The sequence below is a fragment of the Falco naumanni genome, chromosome 4 (assembly GCF_017639655.2).
Source record: "Falco naumanni isolate bFalNau1 chromosome 4, bFalNau1.pat, whole genome shotgun sequence".
Taxonomy (NCBI): Eukaryota; Metazoa; Chordata; class Aves; order Falconiformes; family Falconidae; genus Falco; species Falco naumanni.
In genome coordinates, this window is record NC_054057.1 from 6,774,052 (window position 1) to 6,788,764 (window position 14,713).

At 44.6% G+C, this 14,713-nt stretch overlaps 1 protein-coding gene across 2 annotated transcripts in view; it reads left to right on the plus strand.

Moving 5' to 3' along the window:
* Window positions 1-382: 382 nt before the first annotated feature.
* THRB (thyroid hormone receptor beta) overlaps window positions 383-14,713 on the plus strand; it is a 161,173-nt gene continuing 146,842 nt past the window's right edge. For both annotated transcript variants that reach the window (XM_040589805.1, XM_040589806.1), the window contains exon 1: window positions 383-623. The gene's annotated coding sequence lies outside the window, so the exon portion shown is untranslated. The remainder of the gene's footprint in view (window positions 624-14,713) is intronic.

Sequence of the window (14,713 nt, forward strand, 5' to 3'; positions counted from 1 at the left end):
CGGACGCAGAAGCTGCAATCAAAAAGCCCTTTGACTGTGTGTTTGCGCAAAGCCGCGGCCGGCCTGGGTGCCCGCTCCCAGGGGCTGAGGCACGGGCTCCGTGCCTGCGGCGGAGCTGTCAGCGGGGCCGCTGCCTCCAGCCCCCGACCACGGCCCGCGCCCCTCTGTCAGGGCGACCCACGGCCGCGTCTTGCGGCGTCACCGCCGCGGGGTTTCAATTCCCGCGGCAGAGGAGCGCGGCGGCTCCCCCCGCAGCGGCGGCCCCGCACCTGGCCGCCCGCCCGAGCCCCTGCGGGGAAGGGGTGACTCGGCGGCGCCCCGGGGCCCGCCCTGCCCGGGCGCCGCCCGCCCGCGGGGCCACGGCGCAGCCCCGGGGATCCCGGCCGCCTGCGGGCGCCAGCCCCAGCGGCGCTACAAGTGGCCACCGGGGGCGGCTCCGGCTCCGCCGCGGTTTCCCTCCGCCCCGCGCCCGCCTCCCGGCGACCCTCACCGCGGCGCGGCGCGGAGGGGCCGCGGGGCGCGTTGCGTAACGCTGCGCTGCGCGCGCTCCGCTCCGCCGCGCGTCGCTCGGGGCCGTGAGGAGGCGAGACCAGGCGAGGCGAGGCGGGTCGCGGCGGCCGGAGGTGAGCGGCGGCGGCGGCGGCGGCGGCGGGGCGGGCGGGGCCGGGGGGGCGCAGCGCGGCGTGTGCGCGGCCCCGCGGGAGGCGGCGGCGCAGGCGGGGGGAATCCAGGTCACGTCCGCAGCCAGACGGCGGCTGGCGGGAGGGACGCGGCGAGAGGCACCGCGCCGTGCCCGGCGAGGGGCGCGGGGCGGGCGGGACGCTGCGCGCCGCCGGTAGGTCACCGGGGCTCCCGCCGGGCGCGGAGGGGGGGGGCAGCGCACCCCGGCCGCAGGCGTGGGCGGGCGGCGGGCAGGGGGTGCCGGCTCCGCAGGTTGGCGTCCCGGGGCGCGCCGCGCTGCCCCGCGTCGGGGCCGTTCCCCCGTCCCGGGGAGGGGGGGCGGTGCGGGGCGGGCGCGGGGGAGGCGAGCCGCGCCGCCCGGCCGCTTGCTATATTTAGCCGTCACCGGCGGGGAGAGCGGCGGCAGCGGCGCGCAAACGCCGCCGAGAGAGGGCTCGGCCGGCCCGTCGGGGCGCCGCCCGCAGCATCCGGGGGCGGCGGGGGGCGAGCGGCGGCGCGGGGCGGGCGGGCGGGGAGCCGCGACCCGCCGGCATGCATCACCGCGGGGGGCGGCGGGGCCGCGGGGCGGGGGGGGCGGCGGCATGCGCGTCCGCCGGCGTTTCCTTATTTATTTATGTTTGCAGCGCAGGCGGTATTTCCCCGTGAAGAGTTTATCCATTGAAGTTTTATTTGACTTTCTAAAGCAACAACAACAGAAATCCGTGAAGTTAAAAAGCCAAATGTGTTAATTGTTAACTAAATATAGAAGAGGAAGGCTTGGAAGCTGCGGTGGGTGGATTGATCAGGCAGCATATGAGTGGAAAGGCAGAGGGGAACTTGTCAGCCTTTAGAGGCCGTTTGCTGGTGGGGGCGATCGCACCTGTTCGCTGAGCGGCGGGAGCGCCGGGGGTCCGTGATCCCCAGTTACCGCCCGTGATCCAGGCGCTGGGAGGAGAAACGCAGGTTAAAACCGCTGTGATACATACCGGCTCGGGAGGGCGAACGAGCCTCTCTCTCTCTCCAGTATACAGTCTGCCTTTTATTATTTTAACTTAACGCAGAATTCATACATTTGAACTGAGCCATCTGCTAGTTATAGTAATATATTTAGGTTTTATTTACAAAACTTAGTCTGTCGTAAATACATGTTTGCATAATTGATAGACTGTGGATCTTTTTATAAAATGGTTTGCTTTCCTTTTACAGTTCAGTACTACTTCTGTGTTGAGACAATTTACTAGATTTTCTGGTTCCTGTTTTCCCAGCTCCAACTTCTGAATAAACATTTGAGAGGAAAAAAAAAAAATACAGAGCAAAGGGTTTGCTCTTTATAAGAAATTTCCGTAGTAACAAGGTAATTTTCAGGAGGCTTTATCATTATGCAATTGCATTAGTTAGCAGTGTTGCCATACAGTGAGAGGCTTGAGTTCTCTCCCTTACTTTGGACTGTAAAGAATATAACTATTTAAATATATAGCCTTTTTAAAAGTGAAGAAGCTACACTAAGTCACTGGAAAGTACAGCTCTTCATTTTCTCACAGAACAGCTGTTTAAGGCACAGTAACAGTACAAGTTTTGTGAAACTGGATATGCCTACTTCCTTCCTCGCAAGACTTTTTTTTTTTTGTGTGTCTTTTCTACTGACTGGCTCAAAATCACCCTTCATATTAGTCCCCAGGACCCTTAAATTAATTTCAGCCTTTCTTCAGTTTGCTTGAATTGGTGACCTTTGGATGAGCTGGTGTGTTCCATTGTTACTTGCTAATGATGGAATAATCTAGTCCTGACGTACCAGTTGTGAAACTGAGGGTACTGCTGCTGCATGGACCCGAGGAAATTTAAATGTCCTATGGTTCCATGTTGGAAGAGAGAGGATTTAGCTGTGGCTTGCATCAGCTTGTGACTGTGCGGACTTGGATGCTCACAGCTGAGAGGGCTCAAACCAGAGTCTTGTTAGAGTTGATGGAAAATCTCCCATTGATTTTTAGTGGGTTTGGATCAAGTTGTGTATGAGTTAGTGTTGACTACATCATGGCTACTCCAAATTGTTCAGTGCTTTTGAAATTCTTTGCATATCCAAGTCGTTATGTAAAGTCAAATTTATTGTGCTGTCTCCTTCTCCTGTGTGGGAATGTTCTTTGGCTGACTAGAAGGTGGTGGTGGTGTTTTTGTTCACTCTCTTATATGCTACAGCATTGATTTTATTATCTGATCATTTCCCATCATGTGAGGGATTTGGGGGATTTGGGAAAAAGTGAATATGCTTCTGCTGAAGGCTGCTTACCCTGCCAACACCTGTCTTCAGGTCTTTTTTCAAAGAGTTTGCAGTAGTGGGACATGTAAAGTCCTAAGACATGCTTTCTGTGATATGCATATTGTAATTAACATGTTTGATATACAGTTGTTTGGTGGGGCATTTTTGGTGTGTGTGTTTTTTTTTTTTTTAAAGGGTGAAGGGGAGAAAGTTGTTAGTGATAACAGATAATGGTGTTCCATAAAGAAGCTTGCAGAGTAATACATACCTGTGGTAGGCATAAAACCTCTCCTGGCTTCCCTGTTATTGGTGATGAGCAAGATTTTTCCTCTTGGCTATATTTAAAAACCCAGCCAAGAGAAAAGTAGGGAGGAGAAGGATTGCTAAATCTAAATCATTGAAGTTTGTCAGAGTTTGTCTAGTGTAGCCTGTCTTGAAATTCGATTCTATTTGGAAGGGAATCAAGAGATGAAACCTCAAAAAACCCAACTGATTTGAGGCAGGACATCCTCCAGCAAGAATCTCATTTGCTACCGGAAGGGTGAGACCAGGAATTTTGGCTCCTTGGAAAAGGAAATTCTGGAGCTCATTATCTCTCCTCTGTCATATTCTGGTTTACTGATTTGGGGTTTGCTTATTACTAAAAGTTGAAGAAGGCAGAAGAGGCATGCATATTAAGGAAGCCCAGATAAAGAGCCTGAGATGAGGGAAAGCACGAGAAGGATGGTAGCACAATTTCTGTGAGCCCTCGTGTCTTGGATTTCCTTCTAGGACTTGGTGCTCGTGGCTAATCCAGCCAAACTGATTTGCTCTTTAATAGGAGGTGGCTGTTGTGGCAGAGGGCAGAGCTGTACTGCAGGATGCAGGGTAGCAATGCAGAGCTGCGTACTTATTCTGTCTTGTCCTTTTGCATGTTGGATTCCCAAAGCACATGAGAATCTGGCATCTGAAGGAAGGGAAGTGATACTGCTGGGGCACTGTCCACCTACCTGCAGGGAACGAGGCAGCACTTCTATGCCATGGGTTTCTAGAGAGCATGGTCGGGATCTCAATCTGTGAGTTTTCTGTCAGCCAGAGTCAGAGGTCTGATTAGGAAAGTTTTTCTTTATATTTCCACAGTTTGTTTTTGTTCCCTGCTTTCCAAATTTCAGAAATGGCTATATATGCAGTCCTAGATTCTCTCCTGCACGGCCCCATTCAAATAAAAAACCAAATAAATAAATACATGCCTTTTAGTAGCTTTTCAGGTTTAGGACAGCAGAATTCTGCTAAGTCATGAAAGTACTCTTCTTCTGTCTGCTTAACTGAGGAAAGGCCTCTGAGTGGCTGAGGAAGTCTGTACTGGAAAATGCTGTATGGGTATGTTAGTCTGGGGGTCTGCTTGGATTAATTTATCCTATCAAAGAAGTTAGCAGAATAATTCATGTGGCCATTAGCGTGGCAGTACTGCTGCTGATGCTTTTTAAACTAGTCATTGTGCAGTGGAGAAATACTGTCTTCTCAGGGATGAGCTACGATTTTACATATTTTACAGGGATAACTAAACAAGCAATGCATGTGTTATGAGAACCTTTGTTATGAAAATCAAGGGCAGACTACGAATAAACCTAATTTCTGTGTAAAGATTAAAGAATTATATTTCATTGGAGTTGGAACTAGATGATCTTTAGGGTCCCTTCCAACCCAAACCATTCTGTGATTCTTCAATTCTCTGTTATTTCATCAGTTGTATGTGGTCCAAGAGGACATTTTGAATAAAGTAATTGAATCTTGCCTAAATTGTTTCTCTCATTTAATTCACAACACGTGAATGAGATTGTTCCCATTACTCATCACAACTTCTTTACTTTAAACATGGTTCTGTTAGGGAGGCAGTGCAAGTAAAAAAGATCAGTTGGAAAAGTTGGTTCTGTTGTTAATCTTTTCAGTTTATGGTCACACTGCCAAAGTGCATGTAACAGCCTGCAACTAGACAGGATGAAATTGTAAGTGAATAAAATGCCTTTTTGAAATACAAAAATTAAATAGTGTATTCAATTCTGAATGCTTGTGGTCGTAAAAATTCTCATTTTACTCTGACCTGTTGTAGCTTATTAGAAATTAAAGGTCCTGTGAAACTTAAACCAATAAATTAGTCAAAGAATAATGGAATAAACTACAGTTTAAAAAATATTACTATGTATCCTCAAGTGTCTTAAATATACAGAATTGTAATAATTTTTACTGATGAACTGAAGCGACAAATACTCTTTATGTTGTAATTAGATTATACGCATGAAAGCAGTGTGATCATTCTAGATTACAGAACTGTTCTGTGTCCTCTGGTGAACCTAACCCAATAAATTAGGGTACTGTTTTCCATTGGAAGAAATAAAGGGACTGATTGTCAAGCTGCCTAATAGTAAGGTAGAAAACAGGGCAAGATCAATGTCTCTTCAAGTGAATTTAAAGTCAAAATGTAAGTCTTGCCTTAGCTGGATGAGGAAGGAGTGAAGTTGGTACATGTAGAACCAAATTGCTTGTATGCATGCATATACAATGCATACTTTTTTGTCTTGGATAGGAGATCATTAATTCTGCTCACCTGCTGAATATTTTTGCCTATTCTAAGCAACAACGTTGCTTGACTGTAGGATGTGCTTTGCAACAACTGTGGTGTAGGAAAATAAAGGAGCTCTTTGAAGAAAATTAGAAGTACTTGTCAACTACATAAGTAGTTGGATCATTGGACAATTGCTTAGTAACGGATATCTTAGTGACACACATATGGATGAACCATTTTTAAAATATTCACAAGAAAAATACACTTCTGTGGGTAAGAACAGCTGTTTTCATCACCTTTGCAAGTCAGCTTCCTTGAGTCATGTGTTGTGTTTGCTCTCATTATCTACATCTTTACAATGTTGTTGAACTCTGGGCCTTTTCCTTTCTCATGCTTCATGGATTTGCAGACCTTTACATCTACTTGTCACAGTACCTACAGTACAGGCTGTCCAAGCCAAGCAGGTATGGAGTGCTGCTCTACTGCTTCTTGGTTTCCTAACTATAGAAAGAATGGGCACTAATAAAGTGAAGATCTTTCTTCTTTAGCATTGTTTTCTTCCTCTGGCCTTTAGCACAATCTTGTAATTTCTGGTCCATTTGCCTGTCTCCTTGGAACTCTTTGACAGGTAGGATTGCCTTCATGTGACATTATACCATCTGTTTTCTATCTAGTTTTGTGTTGAAATATTTTTTTTTTTCCATGGCTTATCCCCAACTCTTTTGTTTTGGTTTGTTGGTTGGGTTTTTTTTTTTAATATTTCAAATGCCTTTTTAAAAAATAGGGTGTGTTTGTGTGCAAGGTGTTTCAAAGTGCAGTTAGGAGCTGTTGCACTTCTGTATAAGGCTTAGAATAGCTTTGTTCATGGCTTTAGGAAATGGAAGGGTTTATCTTGAGCCTTCATTTTTTAAGTTAGGTGTCTGACTTTACTTTCCATATTGCGTTTATTCTTCTAAAAAAGATAAGGTGAAACACATTATCCAGCTAGATAAACAAGGAGGGATTCTGTACAGACTTGTATCCGTGTAAATCCAGAATATACATGCCCATGCACATATGCATTAAAAGAGTATTGGCCTATAAAATATTCATGACAAATTTCATTTTTGAAGCAAAATAATTACTTCCATTCAATACTAAAGTATAATTTTCTTTCTACAAATACAGAGAAAATTATTTCTGGAACACAGAGTACTTCTGTGCAGTGTTGAATCACGTGTATTTCATGTTGTGCCTGTTTCACTGATGTGACTTACTGAAGTGATTTGGTTGTTGAAGTGGTCTGTGTGATCAGAATCAAACAGCTTGGTTGGCCAGAGGGCTTGGATCAACTGTTCAGCTACTTAAATTGCTGATTATTAAGGTTATAATGTCAAGTACTAAGGAAAAGAAATACCAGAATTAAGGTTGATTATGCAGCCTTAATTTGGGTATCTTTGCATATATGCAGATAAACAAAGGTTTGGAGTCCACGGGTGGTACTGCTATGCTTTTCAGGGTGCTTAGCTGTGTATAGTCATAGCTGTGTTTGAAAATTACAGTTCCTCTTAACTGTACTTGAAACTATGAAACCTCTGAACATCAGGTCACAGGGAATTCAGTTGGTTACATAGAATACGGGGAGCATGTGGTCCTTGCCTATAAATTGTACACAGGTAACAGTAATTTGTCGCTAGTTATTGTGAATTTTGAGTTGAAAATCAGTTAGCTCTGCACCATGAAGGTATTTTACCTGAATTATCCATCTTAGCATTCAACTATTGTAAACAGTTAAGCTCTCTCCCTGTCATGCCCCTCACCCCAAAGTCCCCTGCCTCAGATACTTGACTTTTTTTTTCCTTTGCCAGGAATAGGACAGGGATGCTAGAGGCATTTTCTTTCCTTTAAGAGTTCTATGCATGGAGATGGCATCTTCAAGCTCATTTCACCATAGGACGTCCTGCTGGTTGCCGAATCTGGCAGATGTTGAAGGCAGCTGCCATGCTTCTGTTGTTGGTAGAGTGGGTTGCACTGTCCTTGGAGTTGTCTGCTTCCTGGTTCTCTCTGACAGGGTCTTGCCACCAGGAGGGAGAGGTCAGGAGTCCTGCTTGCCATTGTGTTGACCAGGCCCTATGCTTTTGCCTTCTCATCTTTCTGTGTTACTGAGTGTTGGGTTCGTTGTTGTCGTTGGGTTTTATTTTGTCCCCAGGCCTACTGCCTTTTGGCATCTCCCTCCCTTGCCCCCGTACTTGGCAGTTCTGCTGTGTATGTGTGGGACCAAGGGCATGTGCTGTGAGACTTTGGTGAAAACGGTGATGGCCTCCGAAAGTATGAAGCCTTCTTTCTTACCAAGTAGGCTGCTGCACAAGATACCATCTTGATGACAGCTGTCTTCATTTCCATTGAACTCTAGGAGAACCCAGAGACTGCTCTGGTAGTCAGGCCTCCTGGGAAGCCCTTTTGCTTTCATCCTCTGCCCAGAGACTGCTCTGGTAGTCAGGCCTCCTGGGAAGCCCTTTTGCTTGCATCCTCTGCCCACGGAAGATGAATCTCGCCCACTGTTACTCTCCTAGTAGGATGCAGGGAATGTGCTTGCAGCCATTTTGGCCGCGCCTTTCCAGCTGGTGGATGGTGGGAGTGCATTCTGCGAGGCAGAAAGACCTTCTGCTGTGATCGCTTCAAAAGGCCTCGTGTCGAGACACCCTTTGGTTTTGCAAAGGTAGAAGTGCTTTCTCTGCTAGGAGGTTAGGCGTGGGTGGGAATGGTGTGGCCTGGGGCAGGGAAGTGCTGGATTCCCTAATTCCCGAGTGAGGGAGGGCTCTGGTCATACCTTCTCTGCAGAGCTGCTCCCTGAGCCAGCCCTCCTGGTCTCTCTGTCCTACCTGCAGCGATGGGGATAAGGTGGCTTGCTGTGGCATGGGATACATGGGAGGGGGACAGCTAGACTAAGGTGCTTCCTTATCTCCTGCTCTTCCCATCTCCTCTCCTCTGCCTTACTTTCTCATTAGGGCAGGTTGCCCATTCCTTGTGTGGGCCTACAGGTGTTCGCCTTCAGCCCTCCTTTTGTGGCGCAGCTCCGAGTGCTGTTGGTGTTCACCGTTTATCATCCAGCCTGGTTATGGTCGAACCTGTCAGCTCTGGTTGTGGCGTATTTCAGCATTTCCCCCCCCACCTGCTTAATACTAAGTCCTTCATTGTCATGCTCTTCTTTTGCTTTCTTCATGAGAGACAGAAGGGGTTAGTGCCCAGCAGCCAGGCTTTGGGAGTACTCTTGTTGGCATCTGTTGGTGAGCAGCTTTCATAGCTCCAAACCAGAGGACGTGGAGTAGATGGAGACTTGCCAGCCGGTCTGGGTCATGGTTCTGGTCTGATGACTGGAAGAGGAGGGACAAGCAGGCCTTCCCCAAACTGCCCCAGTCCAAGGGTTGGTGTGTCAGGCAATTGTTCTCCCTCAGCCTCTGCTCCCTTGCCCCCGTCCATCTCGGGTTGCCAGACTGCAGTCTAAGGCACAAGGGGCAGTCACTGTGGACGGCTGGCTGGCAAGGGGCTGAACTTCTGTGGGCTCACTGGGCTCTCCTGGGGGAGAGGGCAGACCTGGCCACACGTGTTTCTGCAGCCAGCACCATACCTCTGGTCTTCAGGCTCTGCACTGCATTCTTTACAGAGCCTGTTTCCTGGCATGGAGCTATATATATATGGAGAAACATATATATGTGTGTATATATGTATATATATATTGTTTTCTTCTGTTTTCAGTTGTCTTCAGGTCTTCTGAAATACCTGATAGCTGGTAAACTCAAGAATCTAAATGAAATGTAATTTTTCCAAATGCTATAAAAAATTTTGTGGAGCACAAATAAACTTGGGCAAGTCGCTCTCCCCCATTTTCCCTTTCTGACTAGATTTTCACAGAGACAGCAGGATTAAATCTTGTCATAAGGGCCTTGCTTGCCAAATTACAGGTTCTCTTCCAAGGAGTAGGAGAACTCAAGTAGATGAAAGAAAATGAGTCTAAAATTTTGCATAGAGAAGAAACATTTCCTTTGACTACTTCTGCAGAAATAGCAGGACCGTTTTGACTGGCTGAACTCTGGCATGCATTGCCTAGAGAGGTTGTGGTGTCTTCATCCTTTGGAGATCTTAAAAACCTAGGTGGACAGTGCTGGGCAACCTGCTCCAGGTGACCCTGCTTGAGCAGGAGAGTGGACTAGTAGTCTCCAGACGTACCTTCCAGCCTCAGCCATTCTGTGACTGAAACTTTCTGAAAAAACTCATTTTGAGATGGAGATGGGCAGAATGATATGGGGAATTGCAGCTCCCTTGGTTAGAGATGAGTGAAGGAAAAAATAATTTAAGACAGAGTCATTTAATGGGAAATGTAGAGCATGCTTTAAAAATAAGCTGGTCTGCCAGGCTTGGCCTTAAGAAATTCAGGGGATTCAATAAATACACTATGAATTCATACCAAAATAACAGAGAGCAAATCTTACTACTTTGGTCTACACAAACAACTTAAGCTGCTGTGTAACTTCAAAAAGTGCCCGAAATGCATTTTCCATGCACACACTGAAGTTGTGAGCTTACTTAAAACTTCAACCAGAACTCGTGCTCTCACCTTGGCACATAAGGGGCCAATGTTCAGGATCTTTGCCTTTGATCCCATAGAAAGAGTCACATGGGCATTAAATGTAGCCAGGACTTGGCCGTTGTTCAGGAGTCATTTTCTGATCATGCTTCGCTCATAGGAAATAAGTGTAAAAAGCCAAATTTACATAAGCAGACTACTCTATGGACCCTTGCCCTCCCCTCTCCCTTGACCTTTGCTGCACAGTTTGGCTCCCAGAACTTTTTTGGAGGTCTCTTTCTTGGGTTATGTGTCTCTCCAGCAGGCAACCCAAGTTCTGAAAGCAATGAAGTGGTGGAATTGCAGCCACAAAACCTGAACTCAAGCAGACTGTCTTCCCGCTCCCATTACTACTACACCTACTCATGGGGCAGCCCTGTGGGGACCAATGTGGACGCTGGCTGGCAGCCAAGGCATGTACCAGACATCATCTTACCTTTAGTTGCAGTTCGAGCTCATCCACAAATTGCAGCTGAAGATTCATGCCCATAATATACATGCCCATCTGTTTAACCCATGTTGTGCGGCAACACTGCAGGTTGCCTTTTTTTGATAAAAACTTTCTATTTCTCAATATTTGTTACGTATTTTATTTCCTCAGCTTACAAGGACTAGCAGGAAGGCTTGTCAGCAGTTTACCTTGGAGATGGAAGGCAAAGGGGAAGTGAATTGCTGACAGGATATTGCTCGCTGTCTGGACAAGCATAACATGCAGTAAGACAAAAAGCTTGGACTCCCTTTTGTGAAGTTCAGCTGCAAGCCAAGTTATAACTTGAGCTCAGTCTCTTCGAAACATGTCCGTGTAGATGTAGCCGTAGTCCATTTTGATATTATAAGTCTGCAGCTGCATTAATTGATGGTGCAATAAAGATATTTAAAGGCAGACCTTTACCATTTATAAGTCCCGATCTACAAGATCAAATCTACAGTCTTGATTATTTTATTTTAATGTTTTGTTTCTAAGGGTGCTTCCTGGTACACCATGCCTAATCTTGTCAATATATTGCTTTAGGTCATGCTCCTTTAAATAGCTTTGGATGAGTGGAACATCCCGTACTTCTGCAAAGATCTCCTGAAGTCAGTGAAAACTGTTTGTGAACACAGGCAGCTGAAAGAAACCAATGTGTTGTGTGCCCTGCACGGTCGTAAGCCAGTCTGTGTTTGGGAAGTGAAAGTAATATAGTATTACCGTTTGCTTTGGAAAGTAATCTTATCTAAAAGAGCTTGAAACAATTTGCAAATTAGGATTGTGGAAACCTCAATGTCATTTTTTTCTTCTTTAAGAGAGTAAGTATTTAAGTCCAGAAAGAGCAGTAGGCAGCAAGAATTGGACAGATTCAGCCTGGCAGATGTTGCAAGGCGCAGGATAGAATAGGACTGAGCTTTACCTGTGGCTCTGTGGAGGTTAAGAGCTGCAATCTCTGTTAGGAGATCCAAATTTCACAATGCTTAGATGATGGTGTAACAGGAGGAAGGGTGTGGGCAAAACTACAGAGCGACATATGAGTAATTCAAGACCTCACCTGTTTTCCCATCTGGAGAGCAGGGCTAAGTGGGGAAAGCAGATGGGCAGATCAGAAGTTACAGTTTAAATACTTACTTTTGCTGAGTTTATCTGTATTGAGGATAATCTTTGGGGATTCATGTTTGTTGCATGTTTTTTGTATTTTTGGCTGGATGACGTACAAGTCAGAAAAAATTAGGTCTGGTGTTACTCCTTTTATATACTGGGGCCAACATAGCAAATCTGAGCAACTAGGTTATAGCTAGCAGATGCCAGCAGTCTTTGTGATACTTTGCTGTTAATTTGCTTGGATGTGTTTTCTTCAATAATGTTCCTAGTAGTGAGTGAGTGACCTTTTTAATAACATCAAAGGGGTGGAGTTACTGTCTCATTTCCATGTGAAGAAGTCTTGGTGAATGTCAAAGGCAGATTATGACCTTAAGGAGCAGTACCCAGAAGTGATATGCCAGAAAGAAAAAGTTATGATCCCAACAATGATTTCTGAAATTCAGTCAACATTACGTGTGTTTAATAAATACACATCTTCATGCAATGTTTGACATCAGGGGTCAGGACTCCAAAACGAAACTTGATACGAGATTGCCTTCAGTGGTTATTACTGCCAGAGAAATGAGAAAGGCAAAAATAAAGGTTGGTGATACAGGCTTACTGTTTTCCAAAGTTCAGTAGTTGTGTGAGCAAAATGATCTGCTTACAGTGTGTTTTTAACATTATGGAAATAATTTTGTGTACAGTACTAGATTTGTGATCAGTATACCCAGCCATCTGCATCTATATATGTGGCAAGCATAGTATCTTGATTTAGGGATTAAATTTATACCATGTTCTTGTTTGTTCTTCAGACTTTTGTGATATCACTTGGGGTTGTTTTCCTGATGTAATGTGGAATCTCGTTAGTTAATTTTGTTGTATTTCTTGTTTACTGATATCTTTATGAAAAGCTTGGTGAAAGTCTGTGAAAGCTCAGTATGAGTCTTTATACCTTTATATGTCAGTTAGCCAATGGTATTAATATTTAAAGCAATTAATGCCCTTCCTTTTTTAATCCAAGCTAATGTCTTCTAATCAACATTATGTAATGGAACAAATATAACAAAACCTACTGAATTATGAGCCTGTACTTCTCTGGATGTGCAGCATAGCACATATTTTTGTATCTTTTGAACATTTTGCAGATCAGTAGCTGAATATCTGGTAGTAAACGCATTATATTTTTGAATCAATAAACTTAATTTTCTGTCAACATGTATCTTCAAGTTATGTTTCTGCTGTATTACCCGTTGGTAATCAAGAATAATTTTATGGCATTGGTTAACATAAGAAATTGGGACATTATTAGGGTGTTGGCATTGATGTTTCCAAAACCGGTTAGCTGCTTTGATCTGGCTGTGTTGACAGTAAAATTGGGTCTTCTACTTGGACGTGTAGGAGAAATACATGTTTGGTTAGACCGTTAGCAAACTGGAGGAAGTATCTAGAATAAGTAAAGCAAAGACAGGCACAGTAATAATAAAAAAAGAGAGAAAAAAATTAAAAGATACAGGGTCATGTAAGAACACTGTTGCATTGGTGGTATAATTGGCTGTAAAGAGAGGTCATGACATCATGCCACAGCAACCCCAGCTCTTCTCAGCTTTGTACCGCTTTCCTATGGCTCACATAAGCCCAGTCCTGGAACACTGCATTCCCTTTTGTGTAGCCCTCGTTATTTATATTTTTTTCTAAACAGAAGAGATTAAACAGAAGAGAATTCAGGGAAGAGTTGGAAAAATAATAGAGGGAGTAAAAGGAAAATTATATTAGCAAAGACTGCAAAGTGTCTGTGTATGCTTGTTGGTGAGATGTCTCTGAATTGTCTGAAAGTAGTTGTAAAAGGTAGATGTAAAAAATGAAAGTGATTTTTTAACAAAGGGACCTACTTATTAGAAGGGATGGGTCTAAGACTTTGGTCTGTGTGTGATGGTGTTATCACCTTGGAAGTGATTGACAGGAATCTTAAGCTGTGTAAAGCATCAGCAGCTGTGTAACATGGAACGATACAGCTCTGGTAGAATGGGCGACAGGCAGCTACTGAAGGCCCCTCTTGTATGATCATTTTTGATAGTTGTGACATGTTCTGGTTTTGAACGCTAAATAATGCCTTTGACCTAATTTAACTCTAGTATAACAACATTGAGAATATGGAATATTTGTATCATGAAAAGAAAAAAGGAAAATATTAATGTTGAAGTATTTCCTATTCTTAGTGGTATATTTTTACTTAATTAAACATTCTCAATAATATAAAACAAAATAAAGCAGAAACAGGATTCTGTTGTATTTGCCTAATGCAGGCATATATAGTCTTGTAAGTGCCATGTGACATTTTAGATTTTATTTCATTTTCCCTTTAAGCTTCAGACTGGCAGTTAAAGTGCCCTAAAGGGGTTTTTAAATTCTCCAGTTGCTCTCATCTTTTCTTCCTTTTCCTTTTCTTTATGGTAGTGTTTTAAGTTTTGTGGGTTGTTGAGGAAGAAGTGTCGTCTTCTCTATTGTGATCATGGGCAGCTAAAGCTACTCAGTGCCTTTTCAGTGATCTTAACTCATCAGTCAGCCAAAAAATGAGGATTACTTTGTAGGATTGCAGGTTACATGTAACCCTGCTTCAGAAGTGTAAGTGTCTGTAATTTAAGAAACTTGTAGGACAGGTTGTGTGATCCATTCTGTGGCTGGCCATCTCACTAGCTATCGGGTTCTTCTCTAAAAAAATGCTATTTAAAATGTCATGACAACTTTTTAGAAACTTGTGATTTAAAGTGACATAGTCTCAAAAAACTGAGCTGTGAATAGCTCTATGGAGGTTGTAGGTTGGTCAAAGCACAAGAGATTACATTTCAAGACCAATATGCTAGGAGAAGTACACAAGGAAGAAAGGGGAAAAAGCACCCCTGTCTCCAAGTTAGAGCTTTATCAGGTTTGGTGTATGTTTCCCTAGTTGCTTGGTGGTACCCCAGCTGGACAGCACTCCCCAAAATATGGTGGCCGTACCCAGCCTTGAATGGCAGTGTCATGGTAAAACTTCACTCCTTTTCCCAGCTTTCCAAGGTGTGACTATTCAATCATCATTATATTTTCAAATATATCCTGGCT